General features: G+C 38.7%; 1 protein-coding gene across 2 annotated transcripts in view; it reads left to right on the forward strand.

The window, feature by feature from the left end:
* The window catches only part of PLD5 (phospholipase D family member 5), a 189,383-nt gene that overhangs the window by 19,007 nt on the left and 151,086 nt on the right, over positions 1-19,290 (forward strand). The gene's annotated exons all lie outside the window — the stretch shown is intronic.

Genomic DNA, 19,290 nt, shown 5'->3' on the forward strand with positions numbered 1-19,290 from the left:
GTATTAGAGAAAGGAGTATCTAACAGTAGCAGTGCTACTTTAAGACTCAAGTTGTTGACTAAGTTTTCTCATCTGCCAGAAGTTTCTTGTGTTGCAAAGTTAGCTTAGGTTGACTTCCTTGACGTTTGCCTGGCTCCAGGAAAATGGCTACTCTTTGAAAAAGTGATGGAGCTGAGCAGAGGAAATGTTGTTGAATTTTCACTTCATTATGAGTTTATATTCAGTTTCTAGATAGAGGCTCCTGAAGTCAGCCTAACCTAAAGAAATGTTTTGGGCATAGACAGGGAATAAGATCTCAGGACAGTGTTTGACTTACCTTTTAAAGAGAGAGTGAAAACAGGCTTCGTATTTTCCATGTGACCTTGGGCAAGATATCATGCTCTCACTGCAACTCGTTTCTCTGCATGTATAATGGTCTAATAGCATTACTCAGCTTTTTATAAGGGTTGTGAGGATATACCCAGTGAAGATGGTAGAATATACATATGGGCAAGTTGTGAACCATATGAATACTTTAGATAAATGATAATATAACATATTTTTCATTTCAGCGCTCCAGAACAGATGGTACACTGGCAATTTTAGATGCAGTTCTATGCATGTCTCATGTGGTCCAGTGGTAGGTTGATATTGAGAAATGATGCCTAGCTTCCCGAGTTGCAGGGTCTGCCATCTTCCTTGTGTTGCTACTAGTGATCATGTGGCCAGAGGCTAAGCTGATCAACTTTCTGATTTTTACAGAAAATTTACTTACCTTTCTTCCCAAATGAAGTTGCTAACTTTCTTTCAGATAGGTGAGCTGACCTAGCAATCATGTTGCTGCAGGGTGTAGAGGAAGCAGTAGGAATGTGAGGAGGGGAGCTGATCAGAAACCTTCCTTTTGATGGTTGATATACTCAGATTGGTTGAAATGCAAAGCAAAATAGCATCTTTAGGGATGTGTTTGACTTGATTGTGGCCTCTTACAGAGTATTCTTTGTAGGTCTCTGTCTCTTTCAGAATAGGAACCTAGATGGCTGAAACCCAAGGTTGCAAGCTATTGCAATACCCAATGATATTTGAGGACAGATTACTTCAGTTACCTGTTTGTTCCATTTCAGTATCAACATTAACCATTATCCAGGTAGCTTTCAGAAAGTAAAATTCTACTTACCCAAATTCAAAGCATTACAGAGAAAATATTTCCCAAAATGGCAAGAGTAGGTTATTTCTGTAGACCTGCCTTCTTGCTTCTGAGGCAGAGCTCCACCTTGCTTGGAAGTTCTTGAATTTAGATGTGTCCTCACTACCTTGCAGAACATGGGGCCAAGAGGAAACTGAAGCACGTCATCACGTTTTTGACAGGTGGAAGCTTAAATGCTATCATATTACATGCTAGCATTTTGCTATGCTCCTTCTTAGACTTGTTTGTCTGAACAAGGGCTTTTGTTTGGCTGCAAGGTGAATTTGAGCTCAAGGACAGTCTGGGTCCTGGTTTTGAAAGGCGGTATTAATATGAACAATTAATAATAAAATCTGCTTCAGAGAACCTTAATATGACTTTATGCAACTTCAGATTTTTTGTCTTCAGTCTTCTAGCATACTGATTTAGCTATTGTTTCCTCTCAGGAAGGGTGAAACTTTGAGGCATATGTTATTGGACTTTTTTGATTAAACTTGTATTGCTAGTACAAGTTCCTAATGTTACTTACTCGTCACTTCATTTCCCACATAAGGTGCTTCTTATCTGGCTCCTTTAAGGAGTGCACTTATTAAAACATAAGCATACATGACACACACATTGCAGTAACTCTTTTATAGCATTTATTACTATTTGCATACTCTGTGTGGCCATAGCTTCTCACAGTAAGTTAGGACGCTTATCCTCAAATAATTGAATAAACAGTGCAAGATGTTACTGGAGACACTGGAATAAAAGAATTATGTCAAAAAATGTGGATCTGCAGACACAGTGGATGTTCTAGAAATTGCTTCCATGGTGTATGGTCTTCATAATATTAGATGGAAAAGAAGATGTAAAAATGAAAAACTGTAAATTGAGTCAGCCTGATCTGCTTGCTCTAACTAGTAAGAATAACTTCATGCAACTCCTGTTTTTAAAAGTAGAATCCTCCACAAATGGAAAAATGCAGAAGCATTGTAATTCTTGTTCTTTCTTACGTTTGAGGGGGAAAAAAAAAACCCAAACGTAACCTCTGAGCTGTTCTCTATTTTAATACCAGATTAGGAAAATACTGAACATAGTCAAGCTCTGTACGTGGGTTCTGCTCTCAGAATATACAGTGTAAAAGAGACTATTTTTTGCTAGATATTTTTCATAGAAATACCTGAAGAAGAAGAAAAGCATAAGGAAAACCTAGAAAACTTGGATCAGGCAGGAAAGAAGCTCAAGGGAGGTTTGGGAAGAAAGCTTCTGCAGGTAAACTCACTGCTGTGCCTTCACAGAATGGTTGAGGTTGAGAAGGTACCTCTGGATGTCATCTTGTCCAACCCCCATGCTCAAGTAGCACCACCTAGAGCAGGCTGTCCAGGACCATGTCTAGACGGCTTTTGAGTATCTCCAAGGAGGGAGACTCCACAACCTCTCTGGGCAACCTGTGCCAGTGCTCAGTCACCCTCACAGTAAAAAAGTGTTTCCTGATGTTCAGATGTAACCTCCTGTGTTTCAGTTTGTGCTCATTGCTTCTTGGCCTTAATGAAGCTGTTAAATAGGACTGGACCCAGTATCTGTCCCCGGGGCACATCACTAATTACTGGCCTCCAACTAGAGTCTGTGTCGCTGATCACCACCCTCTGGGCCTGGCCCTTCAGCCAGTTTTCAGTCCACCCTCACTGTCTGCTTATCCAGCCCACAATTCATCAGATTCCCTATGGGATCTTATGTGAGACTGTGAAAGATCAGGTACAAAAACATGTTTGTTCTTGAACAAATCTATAAAAATGAAACAAATTACCACCTCATTTCATTTTTCTAAAGTCACTGGAGTAATTATTCAAACCAACAGTCAGTCTTTGACAGATAGTTACTAACACGTTTGGTTACATTTCTTTGTAACTTCATGAAAAAAATGTATTTTATAAAATTGTAGCCTACATATGCAAGCACCATGGCACAGAGACCTATTAAGTAATAGCTATTGCACTGGTGAAAGATCACTTAACAAAAATACATGTAATAAGTGTATTTTATACAACTTTTTCTCAGAATGTAAAGGTTGCTTTGCTGGCAAACATGAAAAAGAAAAATGGTGTAATAGGATAGTGTATATACTTGCTATCAGCTCTTACAATAGTATATGTTTCATAATTGGATCACTGGAAGCATGCCAATGGAATATGCAGACATAAAGTAAAGTAAATCACAAAAAAACTAGACAAAGGAAGATTGAGTCACATAGTCCGTGCTTATGCCTCTGGACTGCATTAACTATAATTAAGTGTAATACTTAATTGTGGATGAAGTTATAGTTTAAGCATCAGGATAAAGAATGAAAATAGTGACTTCTGGTAAGAAAATATTTATAACTTACTGTTCTTGCATTTTTTGCTGTCCAGAATTATGACCAATGTATCTAGTTTTTTTCATCGCAGTTCATATAAAAATGATGAAATAATGTTCTTTGCTTACAAATTTACTAAGTCCCTGTGGGTTATTAATACATTTATTATTATTTTAATGCTCTGTTTTACTATTTTATCTTGAAATAAGCTAAAGAAGTTAAGTTTAAAGAAAGTGCTGTCTTGTATGCAAATGTAGCCGCCCATGTAATTGTATTAGGATTTTGAAATAAAGCAGGTGCGTAAATTGTTTCTCAGAACATAAAGTAAGCTTACCCTTACTCTTAATGTGTGTTACTGCTAACTTGCCTTATCTTCTTGTCTGCTTGTGCCTGTTTATTTCTCTGGGACATAATCTGAAGCCATTGAAATCTTTGTTAATTCCCATGAACTTGCGATCAAGGCCTTAAAATTCTCAATTTTAAGCTCTGCAGGAAGAAATGTTGACAGCTTATGTAGTGCTGGTTACTGTGAAGCCCTTGTTTTGAGGGTTTTAGGCTGTGTTTCATTTTTAAGAGTATATTCAGCACAGATACTGACTTGTTTTAAAGTCCTTTAGTCTGGCATAGTTTAAATAGACACCTTTTCTTTATAAGTGTATTGTATTACAACTACTTGAGGGGTTGGGGTTTTGGGTGTGGGGAGTTGTTTGGTTTCTATTTAAACATGAATGGGTAACCCTATACTTATACTATACCTTTTTCCCCCTCTAGTAAATGGAAACACTCTATAATAACAGAAAGCCGTGTTTTACATAAGGCTATAAACCAGAAATCTGACATAACTACATGATGTTTTTGGAAAAAATGAATGTTCTCTTTTTTCCATCAAAACATAAATTTTGATGCAAGTAGAGCATGTCGTTTTAAATACTTTTACACTTCTGTGAGTCTGCATGCTGAAGCAAGAAAGCACTAGTTTATGATTTTAAAAATAAAATTAAAAAAACCACAAAGATTAACTGTCCTGCCTTCCTATCACCTCTTCCTAACACCTACCTTGAGCTAGTTGGGTGATGTAGAACCTGTTTAGGTTCTGCACTGCTTGCCATCTGGGGTCCCGTTGTTTTCAGTGCCTATAGACTTGGAGTGCTGCAGAATAGGCAGTCATTGTGCAGTAGGTGAGGGACAGTATAAATCAGGCTATATTCAAAGAACCATTGTGATGGCTGCACGCCTATTCTTCAGCCAGATAATTCTATTGTTTCCGTTTTCCAGAAAATGGGAGTCATTGGGTCAATGTTCTTCAGTAAGATGGATGCTGAAAAAGCAACTTTGTTTGGAAAAAAAAAAATCTATTGTTTTCCATCAGCAATTGTAGTTTTTGTCTAAGTAAGATGGAGATTAGGAAAAAATGTATGAATACAGTAATTCATAGAATGATTGACTGTCTTGGGTGATAGATTGCAACAAGTATGCTTTGCTTACAAAATATATCAGAAAACACCTATTTTATGTTCATGTTCATCAAACTTCTATTACAGAAAGATTTGTTTATAACTTTTGTTGCTGTTCCATTTTTATTTTGATTCTTTTCCTTGAAGAATAGCGATTTGTTTTCCACCTCTGTGCAGGCACATACACAAGTTAAAACAAAAACAACCATTCCTTTCTTATTTAGAGAATAGTTCAGAATACTTCAGGTTACAGGCTTCCTCTTACTTCCCCTTTTTTTAAGGATGCAATTATACTTTTTTTTTTTCAATGCATGTGAAATATGTGTGTGTATAATACAGAGTTTAACAGTCTTTTACATAGCTACAGATTTGGCCATGTTGTGACAGATGTCCAAAGGATAATGTTACAAATTTATGTAGAGAAGTGCGAAAACCCTGTCTTTACTTTGGATAGAAGGAGAATCTGAATGAGCAGTTTCAGATCATTCACTTTTATCTCCACAGTATGAAAATCCGCTTGGCTCAGGAGACTGTAACAGCCACTTTATATAATATTTAATATGTATTCAGTGGTTGGAAAATGTGAAGCATTTGGATTGGAGCATCTGCTTATTCTGGTGAAGTTATTTTGTGTTTTTTATCCAACTGAAAAAGTTGTTTCGGTTCAAACTGAGTAGTCAACATGTGGTGAACTCACTCCACCTTTGAAGACATGTAGGCATCTATTAGCAATTTTGCAGTTCTGGTAGCAGTGAAAATGCAGAGACTTGGTTATGGGGTTACCTCGTGAATGAGTATTCAGGGACTCGGACTGGCTTCACAGATTATAGGGACAAAGCTGGCCAGGTTCCAGGCTCACTGTCATACTTTATGAACACAATATGGATGTATCCTAATCTCACAGAAATGAAATTATTTGTCTGAGAACATATAGAGAAAGTTGGAGGTCACCTTTATATTTTTAACAGCGTACTGTATAATAATAGAGATTAGTGTTCTGTACCGAGATTCAGGCCTTTTATGCAGTGCAGCATGCAAATGCAGCAAGAGACAGGGCTTGTCATGAAGGCTAAGGAGATGAAATAAAGGCACAGAATGGCCATTTGACTTGCTCAGTTTGTTGGTTTGGGATTTAAATTAGTTCTCCGAATTCTAGATTGGTGTCCTAGCCACTATATTTCACTTTTTGGCTTGTCTTTATTGCAAGTGTCTGTAAGATGAGACACCCTGGCCTCAGTTTTCATCTGTCCCTGGCGCTTGCACAGACTATATCTACAATAGCAAATAGTACAGAGCAATATAAGCAGATCTTTAAAGCAAAATATTTGGAGCTAAGGCTGAGCGTCCATGCTGTACACATTTGGGAGGTTTAAATAGGACTAGGGCTAGTCTGGTTCCATTGACTGAACACATATTAGCAGGTTTTGAGTATTAGTTCCACTTCTGAAATACACATGTGGGTTTAATCCAGGTAAATCCAGCGGCATAATCCTAGATCACTCTGTGAAACAAACTTAAGTGGGCACTATGGTGGCTGGCCCAGAAGACTACTGTAGAAGGAGTTAGTAATCTGTATGATAGCAAATCCAGGTGTATGCCTCCCTATCATGAATACAGTGTGACTGCTAGCTGCTTAAGAGATGTGCATTTAATCAATGTGCAAATATTACATATACCTGTTCCCAGGAACTGTTGGTTTATTAATGAGATAAGAGTATTAGGGTCTACCACCAAGGTGCTCTTCAAAGCTAAGTCCATATTCCAGACTTGATTGTTATCAGTGATAGATGAATCTGTATTGTAGGCAAGACCCTGTAAGAATGCAAGTGGATGTAGAATTGGTGAGCCTCACCATGGCGAAGATCAGTGCATTGTGCCTTGCCCTGACCAGAGGTCCATCCAATGCTGTATCATCTCGGGGTTCCTAGCATCAGAAGAGAAATGAGATTTTTTTTTTTTTTTTTTTTAACTTGCTGTCACTTTTTTCTGGAATATTAGTAAACAGTTACCTGTCTCAAAAGGGTTTGCTCCCAGCTTGTTGGGATCCAGTACAAGACAGGAATAGTCAGAAGACTTGTATATTTACGAAAGTACACTCTTGAAGCAACCTAAAATGCTAATTTAGATACACCCAATATATAGTCAAAAAATAAGGTCTTTGGGAAAAGAAAGTAGGGCTTACATTTGCATAATAGATCTTACAATTTCACGTCATGGGGTTGAAGCTTTGGTCCTTGGGTTGGGGAGGGTCTGTTTTGGTTTTTTTTTTTACACAAACATATTCGATTTTCTTCTCAAATTAGGACTGAGTTAGCTGGAGTTCTCTAGTGTTCACAGGGCTCAATAAAGCTTTGAAAATAGCCTACTGAAAATTGGTCAGAAGAGATTTCCAAGGGGAGTATATCCAAGTATAACTTCCTTTTCTGAGAGCCTGTTTTTCATGAAGGAATAAACTTTTTTGTTTTGAGACTGAGAGCAAACCCAGTCTGTAGTTTTGTTGGGGATTGTTTTGGGTTTGGGTTTGTTTGTTTTTTTTTTTCCCCAGAGAAGGGAAATTTAGAGGTCCTTTTAGATAATATTGCATCTACTGTAGAATGTGGCCCTAGGAAGAGAGCTGAAAAGATGTGCTTCTCATAGTTGCAATCTGTTACCTGGAAAAGATTTAGGTTCCTGAAAGCCAGGATAATGTAGCCCTAAAGAAAGATAGAAACAGAATGTAAAGGTGCCAACAACTACCTCCAAATATTAAGAGATCAGAATATAATCCAAATGTAATTTATTTAATTGTAAAAACTAAATAAAGCAAAAAAAACCAAAAACCCAAAGATTTAAATCTGTTGAAAGAAATTTGCGATTCAGTCTAGGCTGATTAATGGTTTTTAATAGTTCCTGTAAACTATGTAATGTGTGGACATGCTGTGGCTTTGTCTCCAGTTAGTGGTCAAATTATTTATAGCAGATTCAAAGACTGATACTATCTTGAGGAAATTTATCTATTCAGGAAGCTTTATTCTGTCAGCTACGGAAATGTTGTGTTTAATCCTTGTAAATAATGGAAATAGTTACATTTCCCACTCTCACCCCAAAAAAGAATTATCAAGGTAGGAAGTGTTTCATATAATATACAAAGGATTTTAACTGATTTAAAAATTAAATCTGACATTGGATCTTTCAGATTCTTTGTTCAAGAAGAGAGGTGTGTCTTGAGGACACAGCGATGCTTTTTGGGACAAGCTTCTCTGTGCTGTAAAGCAAGGAGTGTGCAGCAACCAGCTGCAATCTGGAGGTGGCTCCAACCCTGTTCTTACTATTCAGATGTCTGACCTGTAGATTCTTGAACTCCTTGTGTGAGTTACTGGGGTCTGTTCCTACTGAAGCTTATCCAGATGAGGCTGAAAAGAAGATCACAGCGCTCAACAAATGTAACATGGAGAGCACTGCTGGATACTGCTCTTGCTGTTTAGTACACTCCTATGTTTAGTAGTCATAGTTTTTGCACATCGTCAGAGCAGAATCTTCCAATACTTTATCTGGTTTTTGCTCCTGATGAATTTTCTTGTTTAGGGGTACTTTGTTACCCCTATTTTATATAGAGGTGAAAATTGTTTACTTTTCCTAGCTCCAGTCAACACTTTTGATCTGGCAAATATGAACGTTCAACATGGCTGATATGTATTTGGTATGTAATAGTTTGCAAGTCATTCTTCTTTGTGTTCAGATGTGGTTTTCCTTTCCCTGCATTTTGAAATCCAGTAGTTCTTAACTACTACATCCTCTTCAGGAATGCACTAGATGTGAAATAACCAACAATACGTCAATAGTGGAAAGCAGCAGCGCTGTGATTTAGCTCTAAAATTTCAGAAAGAGGAGTTGGCCATTGCGCTGCAGAGTTTTGTGCATCACCTGGAAAGCATGTTCTTAGTGTTTTGCAGGTAAGCAAATAGTATCAGGGCTTCTATTAATGTGGGGGGTATTAGTTTTGTCATCTGAAGAGCCATTTCCCAAGGAAGAAAGGGAGAGATTAAGACTTCATTCTGCAGTGTGCAGGATTCTCTCTATATATTCCTCAGCCCTTAGTTTTTCAAAAGTGATTTTTTTTTTTTCCTGACGGGTCAAGCTGAGGTCACTCTCAATTTCATCAAGGCCATAATTTTTCAGTTGTGTAAACAAGTGGAACATAGCAAGAAGTGAAACACAGCTGAAACTACTGAGGCTGTACGTGTGCTACACCAGCAAAGAATTTGGCCAGGAAGGATACCCAGGCCTTAATTACCTCTTGAAACTAACTTGATGCCTTAAAATCATTAGATGATTAAGGCATTAATGACCTTAAGTTGTGCCTTCAGTTCAGCTCGACCGGTAATAAGTTCATTAAGTTATTCATTACCCGCCATTAGATTTCTGAACAGTGGCTTTCAGCTACACTGCAAAAATGTGGGTATTAATCTAAATTACTATAAATGCATATTATTCCTTTCTTCCTCTGCCAGTGCAGTATAATGACTGTATGCACCAGGCACACAGTATATTCTTGTTCTGTCTCATGCTTCACTGTACAGTGTTTTTAAATTTGCTACTCAACCACTGTTCCACTCTCCAGTTACTTCCTGCTAGCCTGGAAAACACAGCCTTACACGCAGATGATCATCTTTCATCTAGAAGATCAATTCAGAGAAGTCAAGCTGCTTTGGGTTTGGGTTTTTTGCTACCTTATTGATCAGCTCTTTCTCACTCTTGTTTCCTAATTATAGCTATTGATGTCATCTTACAAGCTGACTCCAGGCAGCTATTAAAAACATTTCATTTCAAAAGCAAGCAATGTTTTGGCTACAAAGAGCAAAGCTGAGAATATTCATGTGTTAAGTTACATCTGATTTTAATCATTCACTTCTCCGTAGTGTCTTTTGAGTTAACATCAACTCTATCTATGATGGCTTCAGCAGATAGCAACTTTCTCTCTCATGTTAAGACCTTGCAAGTATATGAAGCTGTCCATGTTATCCAGTTGCTCCCTTTTTCCTGTCTCTTGGCATGACAGTCAACTTTGTTGCAAAATAATTGTACTATGTCCAACTGGCATGTGGTTTATTTTCTTCACAGTACTGTATGGTACTGTGTTTTGGATACATGGCTAAAACAGTGTTGATAATGCAGTAATGTTTTGGCTGTTGCTGAACAATGCTTGCACAGCACAAAGGCCACCTTTGTTTCTCCTTTGCCCCTCAAATTGAGTAGGCTAGGGTGGAAAAGAGGTTGGGAGGGGATACAGCTGGGACAGCTTACTCAAATTGACCAGAGGGGTATTCCATACCATATGACATTATACTTGGCATTAAAAACTGGAGGTAGAGGAAGAAGGGGTGTGTGTGTGAGTGAATTCTGTGGTGGTCATTGCTCAAAGGCTGTCTGAGCATTGGTCTGCTTGTGGGAGGTAGTGAGTGATTTCCTTTGAGTCACTTGCTGGTTTGGGGGTGGGGTGTCCCATCTTCCCTTCACCTGTTTTCTTTATTTGATCCACAAGTTTTCTTGCTTTGTTTTTGCTATTCTCTCCCATGTGCCACTGAGGGGTGTAAGTGAGTGAGCAGCTGTGTGGGTGTTCATCTTCTGACGAGGGTCATCCCACCACAATAGTTTATGTAAGTATAAATCATTTGCAGACCTGTGGTGAGAAGCAATGTTGCTCTCCAGACGCCGGCTTTGTGTGCCCGTTAGGTCAAAATTAGCTGTATAACAGCAGATTGTCAATCTGATTTGCGTGTATATTTGCTTTGAAGCTTTTGGCCATTGGACTGGCAGTTCTGGCCATTGGTTTCCAGAGTGAGATAACAGCAACTTTTTTTATTTTAAAACCATCAATTTGCAGAGTTTACTGTGATACTCTTGACTTCACTTTTTCATAGGTAGGAGCCTCATACCACTCAGGACAAGGAATAATCTATCTTGTGATCCTTTGTTAAATGGATTTTTTTTTTTAAGCTTGGTAAAAGGAGTGAAAGACTTTTTCTGTTGATCTCACTGTATTTGCCCACAATTAGTTTAGAGTAAAGCCTAAGCTGCACTGTCCTTCTGTCTTTTAAGGAAACAGCCCATCCCTTAAATCAGTTTTCTCCATTTTCCAACATGGATTGGATTTTGGTTGAAGAATTTAGTTCAGAAGCTTGTGCAGTTTTTTGAGAAGCCTTTCAAAGATCTTGTCACTAATACCAACTCTTCCATATTCTTCTTTCTTTTATGCCTAGCTGCAAGTGGTCCAGATTATCATCCGCTGCTATCATCAGTTTTTCAAATGTTCTGTCATTCCAGAGATGGTTTCTGTTCAACCATCTGACCACTTGCTGTGTCTTTTCACAAAATGCTATCAGGTCTTGCAGTCCATTGTTTTGGTGAAAGTTCTGGTAATCCTCCAACCACTTTTTCAGAAAGTCGTTTTCTCAGAGCATGAAGAAAGCCTTTGGAGTATGGGAACATTTGTCCCTGCTGTCTTTGAGATTTTGAGTGTCCTTGTTAATCTCTGCTCTAATACCGGTAAAATTTGGGCGTTTTCTTTGTTGTTTTTTTGTTGTTGTTGTTGTTTTCAGAGGTTTTTTGGTTGTTTTTTTTGAGGCAGTTCTTTTTGTGTCTTTCCCACTTGCTTGACTTTTTACAGTGTCTGTAGTGTACCTGCATGATAGTATATGGCTACTTGATAGTATCTGTTTGCTGTTGCTCTTTTGTTTTCACTTTGGATGGATGGAGACTGGATGCGATGTCTAGGGCTGCTTTGATAACTCCTTAGTGCACCTCAGATGACTGCCCTTTAGGATTCATTCCTGGGCCAAATCCCACAGCGTTTTATTTCTGTATTCTTCTAAGCCTATCGCTGTCTCCTCGTTGTGTCTTCATAGTTCATCTTTCTCACAGAGCTTGTACTGGGGAGAATGGTGGTAGCACATGGCTTGGGAATCCAGGTACGTGTTGACATTAAGGTTTTCCTTGCTGCTGCTGTTCCTGTTTCATGGTAAAGGGAATCCTGATCTCACATGTGTCTTTCAGCACTGTGCAGGTCCGTTTCTTGTTCAGCCTGTGCTGGAGATGCATATTGTGTACACCTACACTTCTCGAGTTTTCACAAATTTGTAGCAGTCATTTGCCAGCTTAATTTCTTGCTCATGGCTCTCTTTATTTGGAGGTGGGTTTAATCAGCGCCACCTGCTTCACAGTGTCTGGTACCTCAACAAATGCTGGTGCTGTTCAGCACTTCAGTTCTTTCTTAGGATCAGTCCCTTCCCTGAGAACCAGTCGGTGAGGCTTATGTGTGGATTTTTAAAGTAGGTTGTATTTGTCATTGAGCTAGTTACACTGGAATAGTTTGGCACTCTCCTGGCCCTTGTGCTTGGGATTGTGCCACCATGTCTGTCAGGTGCTATGTACCCCAGGAATGTGAGCCTTGGTCATCTAATGCCTTTCTGAGCATTTTCTTGTCCGTATGACTTTGCAACAGTACTCTGCTGTGCCTCTGTGTTTTGTCTGGAGTTTTCCAGAGTCACCCCTCTCTATCGTGTACCAGGCATCAGTTTTCTGAGGACAACTTTGGAGGGGCATCATGATCAAGGAAGTCCAGCAGATGTAGGTCACCCTTATCTATTGTAGCCCTGGGGTCACACCAAGCCCTGAAGATCTTCTTGGATGCTGCTTCATTTCTCCACTTCTGTCTCGAACTATTCTCAACTTAGTGGTAGCAGCTTTGATCTTTCTGCCATTTCTTTCCTTTTCTATCCAAGTTTGAGACTGGCATTAGGCAGAGTACTGCAACAGAATTAAATGTCTTTTATAATCTAGGAAAATTATATTAAGTGTAATTTCACATGGAAACAAAACTGAATTACATCAACACAGCTAATGTTATGTAGGAGGCCAAATACTAATGTATGTATAATGATTAGCTGTTTTTAAAATTGGCTATTTTTCAGTGTATATGTTACGTAGGCTTTTTGTATAAAAATCTGTTTTATTAAGTACTCAGCATGTATTGTGATCATTCTTGCTTAGCTTAATTAAGTTGATTCAAATGGTTGCTATAAGGTAACGCTACACTTCTGCGTTTTATATTTATGCAGTCCCTGGCGAGTGGGGCCCGAGCAATGCTGTGCCTCCCCCTCGTGGTGAAAGGGAGAGGAAGAGAGCGCCTTGAAAGCAACGCGAAAACGAGAGATGCGGCAATTTATATCGACTCTTAGGTGTTCTCGTCCCATTTTGAATATGGGCAAGTATTTCTTTAGGAATGGAAGTTACTGGGGGATATACTGTTCTGTTAACCATATTTGTCAGTGACAGAAACAGTTTGCTGATGAGGTATTATACTGATAGCAGTTTCAGTAAAGGCTGTCCCACATCTTCACTAACATATATGAAAAGAGGAAATTTTATTTTTTTTTCCTTTTGGTTAGAAAATTAGGATCATACTCTTTGTATTTGGCTTTTTTTAGAAACATCTCTTGAGTTACTTTGTAATGGAAGGATGCTTGGCGTGGGTATTCTGTAAATGTTGCAAAATAGTGATCTGTGATTAGTGCTCAAAACACAACAGACTAAACCCTAAACTTCTTTAAATGGGACTCCTTAAACATCTGCTTCTTGCTTACAACATGGTTACAGTTGCATGCTAATTTCCGTGGTCAGGTCAAGAAACGCTGTGCTGGTCTGAGTTGTTTGGCTGGGACATGTGTAGAAAGAGTGTCATTGTCTCTGTTATTGATGAGAGGAGGTGGAAGTTGCCTGACCTCTCAGTGCAGCTCGCACCGTCCTCCTGTGCCTCTCCTCCCCCAGCCATCTCCCCAGCGTGCTGAAGAAGCTCTCATAGCCCACCTGGCTGCTCCAGGTAGAGAAGGAGTGGTGGGAGGCGTAGGCTCTGTCCAGCAGTCTTGGGGCCTGTGGAGAGAGAGGGCCTAGTAACTGTTTTTTTCTTTTATGAGGTTGTGTGGGCAGGCATTCATGTGCATATGAGAGAGAGAGAGATCGATTCAGCTCCATTTTCAAGCTATTACCTGGCTGTACTGTTTGGGCAATGTAGAGACCTAGAACTGTGCATAGCTGGAGCTGGGGTGGTCCAGCTACAATGGTTGGCAGAAACAGAGAATCTAGTTATTGTTTCACAGCCCTTGGAGATTGTTTCCTTGGATGCTGAATCAGTGCACCACAGCAAAATAGAAAGAATTGTTTCCAGGCAGCTGGACTCTGGGAGGCAGCACTCATATGTTTTTTCAGCTGCATCTGATAGATAAGAAGGCTTTATCTTTTTTTTTCTTTTTTTTTAAAAAAAGAATTTAATGTGATGGTACTTCTTTTGCAACTGTTCTTACCTTTAACTCATGCTTTCAGCTTCTCACAAAATAATGGAAAAATATTTCTTTGAAACTTGTAAGCAGCGTTTGGTCTTGATGGCAGTGAAAACCCATCATCCTCTGTGTATTAATACTGCACATTTAAATAGCAGGCACATGCTGTGGACAGGGTCATGCTCCAGTTATCATCTGTGAGCTGGCACATCAGTTTAGGGCTGGGTAATACATGCAGTCTTTATGAGAGAGCTAAACATTCAGGGCCATGTTTCAACCTTTGGTTACTGCTGAGTAGAGTCTTAATTGGTAAGTAGCCTCTTCTGTTCTATAGAGGCTCTATCAGTTTTGTAACATCTGGATGTATTTCCACTGATTTGAAATTACATTCCTTCTGGTGTGAGGTCCTAATCTCTACAAGCAGAATTTTCCATAGAAGTTTTCTTTCCTGCAAGGGCAGTAGAACTTCTTAATCCTCTATTTTTGCTTCAGAGCATCATTTGAAGTACCTGAGGATGTGCTTTTATATTAGTTCTCTTAGCAAACAGGATTTTCCAACTGGAAAGTCTCATTGACATTAATGTATGAATCGTGTAAGTGAGGGGGTTTCAGGATGTAGCTTGTATGGGAGATTTCGGTAAAGCTTCTTCAAGGTGAAATACTGTTGTCTGTGTGGAAAAGTAACAGACTAGGTGGTGATGTCTTTGGTTTTGGTAGTGTTGGTTGTTGTTTTTTGTACTAACTATTGATTTGTAGATCCAGTGAGCTTTGAAGAGGGACTGGATTGAGATACCTTTCTGTTTTGCCCCTCTCTCTTTCTTTTCTTTTTTTTATTTCCCCTTCCTCTCTCTTCTCCCCATCTCTTCTCGTTCTTCCTCTCTTTCTTCTTTCTTTCTCTCTCTTTCCAACAACTTCTTTTTCCTGCAAATTCTCTTGCTTTCCCATGTCACCAATGAAACTGATGAACAGTGAAAAACTAATACTGACATTTATACTTGTGTCATTTGGCTTTTGGAGTTCCTGTGCTAGTTAGATTTTGGAAGGAATGGAGAATTTTTGTGTTTCTCAGCATGTGTTCAGTTGACTTTTTTAGCATGTAGAAGTACAGCACTTTACCAATTTTACACTCAGAGTGCACTTTGGACATATTTCTTCAAAGCTATACTGGATAGGGTCTTACTTTTTTTGGAAAAAACAACTTGATTCTGAAAATACAGTTGGGATAATGACAGCCAAAATATGCAACAAGCTGACAGGATGTTAGAGAGAGGTTATCTTGAAATAATGGTCCTGGTGAAAAGGCCCAAGCAAATGGAGGAGCTGCTATATGAGGTGCAGTCTTGACATGTGTTGTATGAAAATAATGCCACAGTAAAATAAAATAGGAATACGGTTCTTGCTCCCACTGAGTAGCAGGTCTTGTGGCTCTGGTCATCTGCCAGGCTTCTATACAGAAAGGTAGAAAGCACAGAGATATTCACTGCCGTATGCATTCTCCTGTCTTGCATTAGCCATCTCCCTATTATCGCTGTCCTTTTGAAGAGCATTTCTGTTTGTTCTAAACCTTTAACAATAAAATTCAGAATTCTGTTGTTCAAGTTCATCTGGCCAAGACAGGCTAAACTCTGTACTGAAAGTATTTGGGCTTGGATTTTAAGCTACTTGAGTGCCTTAAGATCTTGAAAAGTCTTATGGTGTTCTGCTCTGGTTTACTGCTTTCCCATTCCTGATGAAATGGAATATCCTTAAAATGAGAAAGTGCATGTTATTATTCTGTATAGATCCCAACTATCATGATGGATTTAGACCTTTTCTGAGACAGAAGATTTTGGAGAAGGAATGGGAAAAAATACATATTTTGTGAAATATCAAATTATTTAAAAATTCCAAGTCTTTTGTTGATAAATTTCCTACTTTGCGTAGGTGTCTTTGAGGTTTTGTATCTGTTTTGGTTTGCTGACTTTTAGAATTCCTGCAGACATATGTAACCTAGTTTATCTTCATTCTGCGAAGTCAAATAATATTGCATGCTTTTGCCTTATTACTCATTAGAGCTGTGATTTATTTTTAACTATTTATAGCAAGCTGTTCATAGATATTTTCATTATTTATTACAACCTATGGGGAGAGATGGTGCTTCATAATGCTAGGGACAATTTGGACAGACTTATAGAGTGCGCCAAGAAAGCTGTGACTGTATGTCCCTTAGGCTTTGTGGCATGTCAAGCAAATCCAAAACGACTCAACAGTTCTGCATTTAAATTTATTAGGACTTTTCATTTAATGAAAAATTGAAATACTTTGTTTTTTCATCCTGTCTTCAGACAGCAATCAAATGCCAAAATAAAAGAAATTCTACCAGGGCAAAAATTCCATTCTTTGATCAGTTGTTTTATGTTTTGTACCTCTTAATACAACTGTTCAATTGTTGCAGATTGAGGGCTCTAGTGTGAAGGTTTACATGCTGCAAAGAATATGCATGTGTGAAATAGAGTAGATCTGGCAATGCAAGTTATTTTCATCATAAAAATAGATTACTTTTAATCCAACTTCAGTTTTTCAGCCTCATTGTGCGTTCCTTGATCATTTAGAGCATTCAAGCATTCCTTATGTCATTGCTTAAGAAAAAAATGTCTAAATAAGTGTTTAAACTATGTGGTCTGCTAGCTACATTTCTGCAGGTGCCTAAAGAATGTGGTCAGATGCCTTTGAGAGCTTTTTTATTTTTGAAATAGCCTCTGAAGCATGGGGCTCTTGATGACGGCTAATGTGCTGAGAGGGGTAAAGTCTGGCAATATATACTTACCCTGCATGAGAGGGTGTAAGCAGTCAGCAAGGATTAAGTTAAGGATTTTAACTCAAACTTGGGAGGAAGATGGTTTCCTCTTATAAAGAGGAGAAATTCTAGACCTGTCCAGAAAATTTAAGCTCTCTTTACATGTGGATCCTTAAGAATTGAAGACGGGTAGGGAAGAGAACATCTTTAAGGTTTATGTAGATGTAAAGGTTGATGTTCACATTTAAACTATTGCCATTATACCAGTACACAATTCTGTCCCTTCTTTTTCTGTGTGTGTGTGTTGGAAGGAGTTTAAAGTAAATTAAAAAGGTGGCCTTCTTTTGAAGCAAGAGTGCTAATGCTAAAGTAAGTCAGATAACTTGAATGATTTTTTTTTTTTCTGCCTGTATACTTGTATTGATAGCGCTTGTTCTGTATAGAAGTGTCTTTTAGTTGAATTTAGGAGATATTTGCACTTGAATTTTGGAGATGTGTGTTTTAAATATGAGAAGACTGTGCCAGAATTCACTCTGAAATTTGTATGCATTCAATTAATTCTTAACTGTTCAGTAAAAAATGGAAGCATTCTGGCTTCATTGACTGGAAGGCAGAGTTGAAAATTGTTTGCATGTATGCATAGGGCCGTATCACCCTGTTCCATACACACTTTGTGTAGAAACATACAGGGGCAAGACTTAGATGCATGTCTTCATATTCAGCATCTGATCACTATCCCTATAGATACCTTTTGTGAATATAAGGGTTTCAGAAATTTCAAGGATTGCAGGAAAGGTTCACACAGACTAGAAAGATGGCTGAAAACATTCTGATGGAAAATTTTTATTTCTAAAAAGAGCAAACCTCTGAAGCCTGATTCATTGCAATTGAATTGTTTCACAGAATTGTCTGTTGGGTCTCGGTGATATTACAAGTGGAGCCTCTCTGATGGGAATCCCATTAGCAGTCTGACTAACACAGCTGTATGAGTTGTTTACTGTCACTGCCCAAGTTCTGGTGTGGCACCGGGCACTTCCCAGTGCATCTCCTGCTCCCTCCATGCTGCTGAAACTGCTCAAGGCAAAGTGTCTGTAGACAGCTTTCTGGTCAAACAGTGAAACCAGCGCCCTATACTGATTTTCTTTATCCTGGAACCTACCTTGTATACTGTTGTCCATTTTCTTCATGAAATTTTGTCTCTCTCGGTTTCATAGAACCTCTTTTGCCTTATTTTTCCCTCCTAACTTCTTAATCATTCTTTCAGTGCCTCTTTACACTCCATCTTGCTGTTTCTTAGAGGCTGAATCATGGTCCCTTTCTTTTATTTACATCACATAATCTTATCTGTAAATGCAAATGAAATTCATCTTTGTCATGATGGCTTGCAAATGAATTTCTTTATTACAGACTTTTCTTCTTCAGCCAGAACTGAAGACTGCTTCTTGTGGCTATTCAGCTAGATATCAACAGCTCAATGTGGCTAAAACAGACCTGCTGTAGACTCCCCTACTACTGCTTCCTTATCACTCTGGAAAACAACCTAATCTTGCTATGGTGTCCATAATGTGTGTGTCACTTATTGCTTTGTTCCATCTCTAAGCTCAGAAACAACGTAGTCAATGATGACTAAATTTTATTTCTCTATGTAATTTCTTAAAATAAGTTCACTGCTGTTTCAACAAACAATTAAAACTTCCATCCAACTCTTCACCTTTTTAAACAAGCTTGCCAATTAGTCCAGCATCCTTTCCCTTGCTTTCCTCAGGTCAGTCCTGCACTCTCATACCCATTCTAACAGATTCAATGAAAACCATTATTGTATCCTGGTGCAAAGGGAAGAGAAGAAAGGTATGAGCATCTTTTCTGAATTTCTTTTCCTTCCTTGCACGGGGCATGGTCTTAACTTTTCTGGACCTTTATAAACTTTCAGTCATTGGAGAAGCATCGCTCCATCCTCTTTCATCTATTCATTAAAGTTTCAGGCTCAGTCTTGTGCTCTCTTAGTACAGTGATATGCTTGTTCCTTGAGAGCATCTCCACGGTTGTCTCCATAGCCTCTTGATGACCCTTTCTTTAAAACTTCTTTATTGTGATGCCTAAAAAGCTTGGAAATGGTCAGGTTGCTGGGATATTACTCTAAGTACCTATCAAACTAGCCACTATTGTCTGATTTGGTTCCTTCTGCCTCCTTCTTTGTCATCTCTTACTGTGTTCTTTGATGGCAAGGTGCATGGAGTCAGGATTGT

Source organism: Nipponia nippon, unplaced genomic scaffold (genome assembly GCF_047370975.1).
Source record: "Nipponia nippon isolate SJK-2023a ecotype South Korea unplaced genomic scaffold, ASM4737097v1 scaffold_4, whole genome shotgun sequence".
NCBI classification, from domain to species: domain Eukaryota; kingdom Metazoa; phylum Chordata; class Aves; order Pelecaniformes; family Threskiornithidae; genus Nipponia; species Nipponia nippon.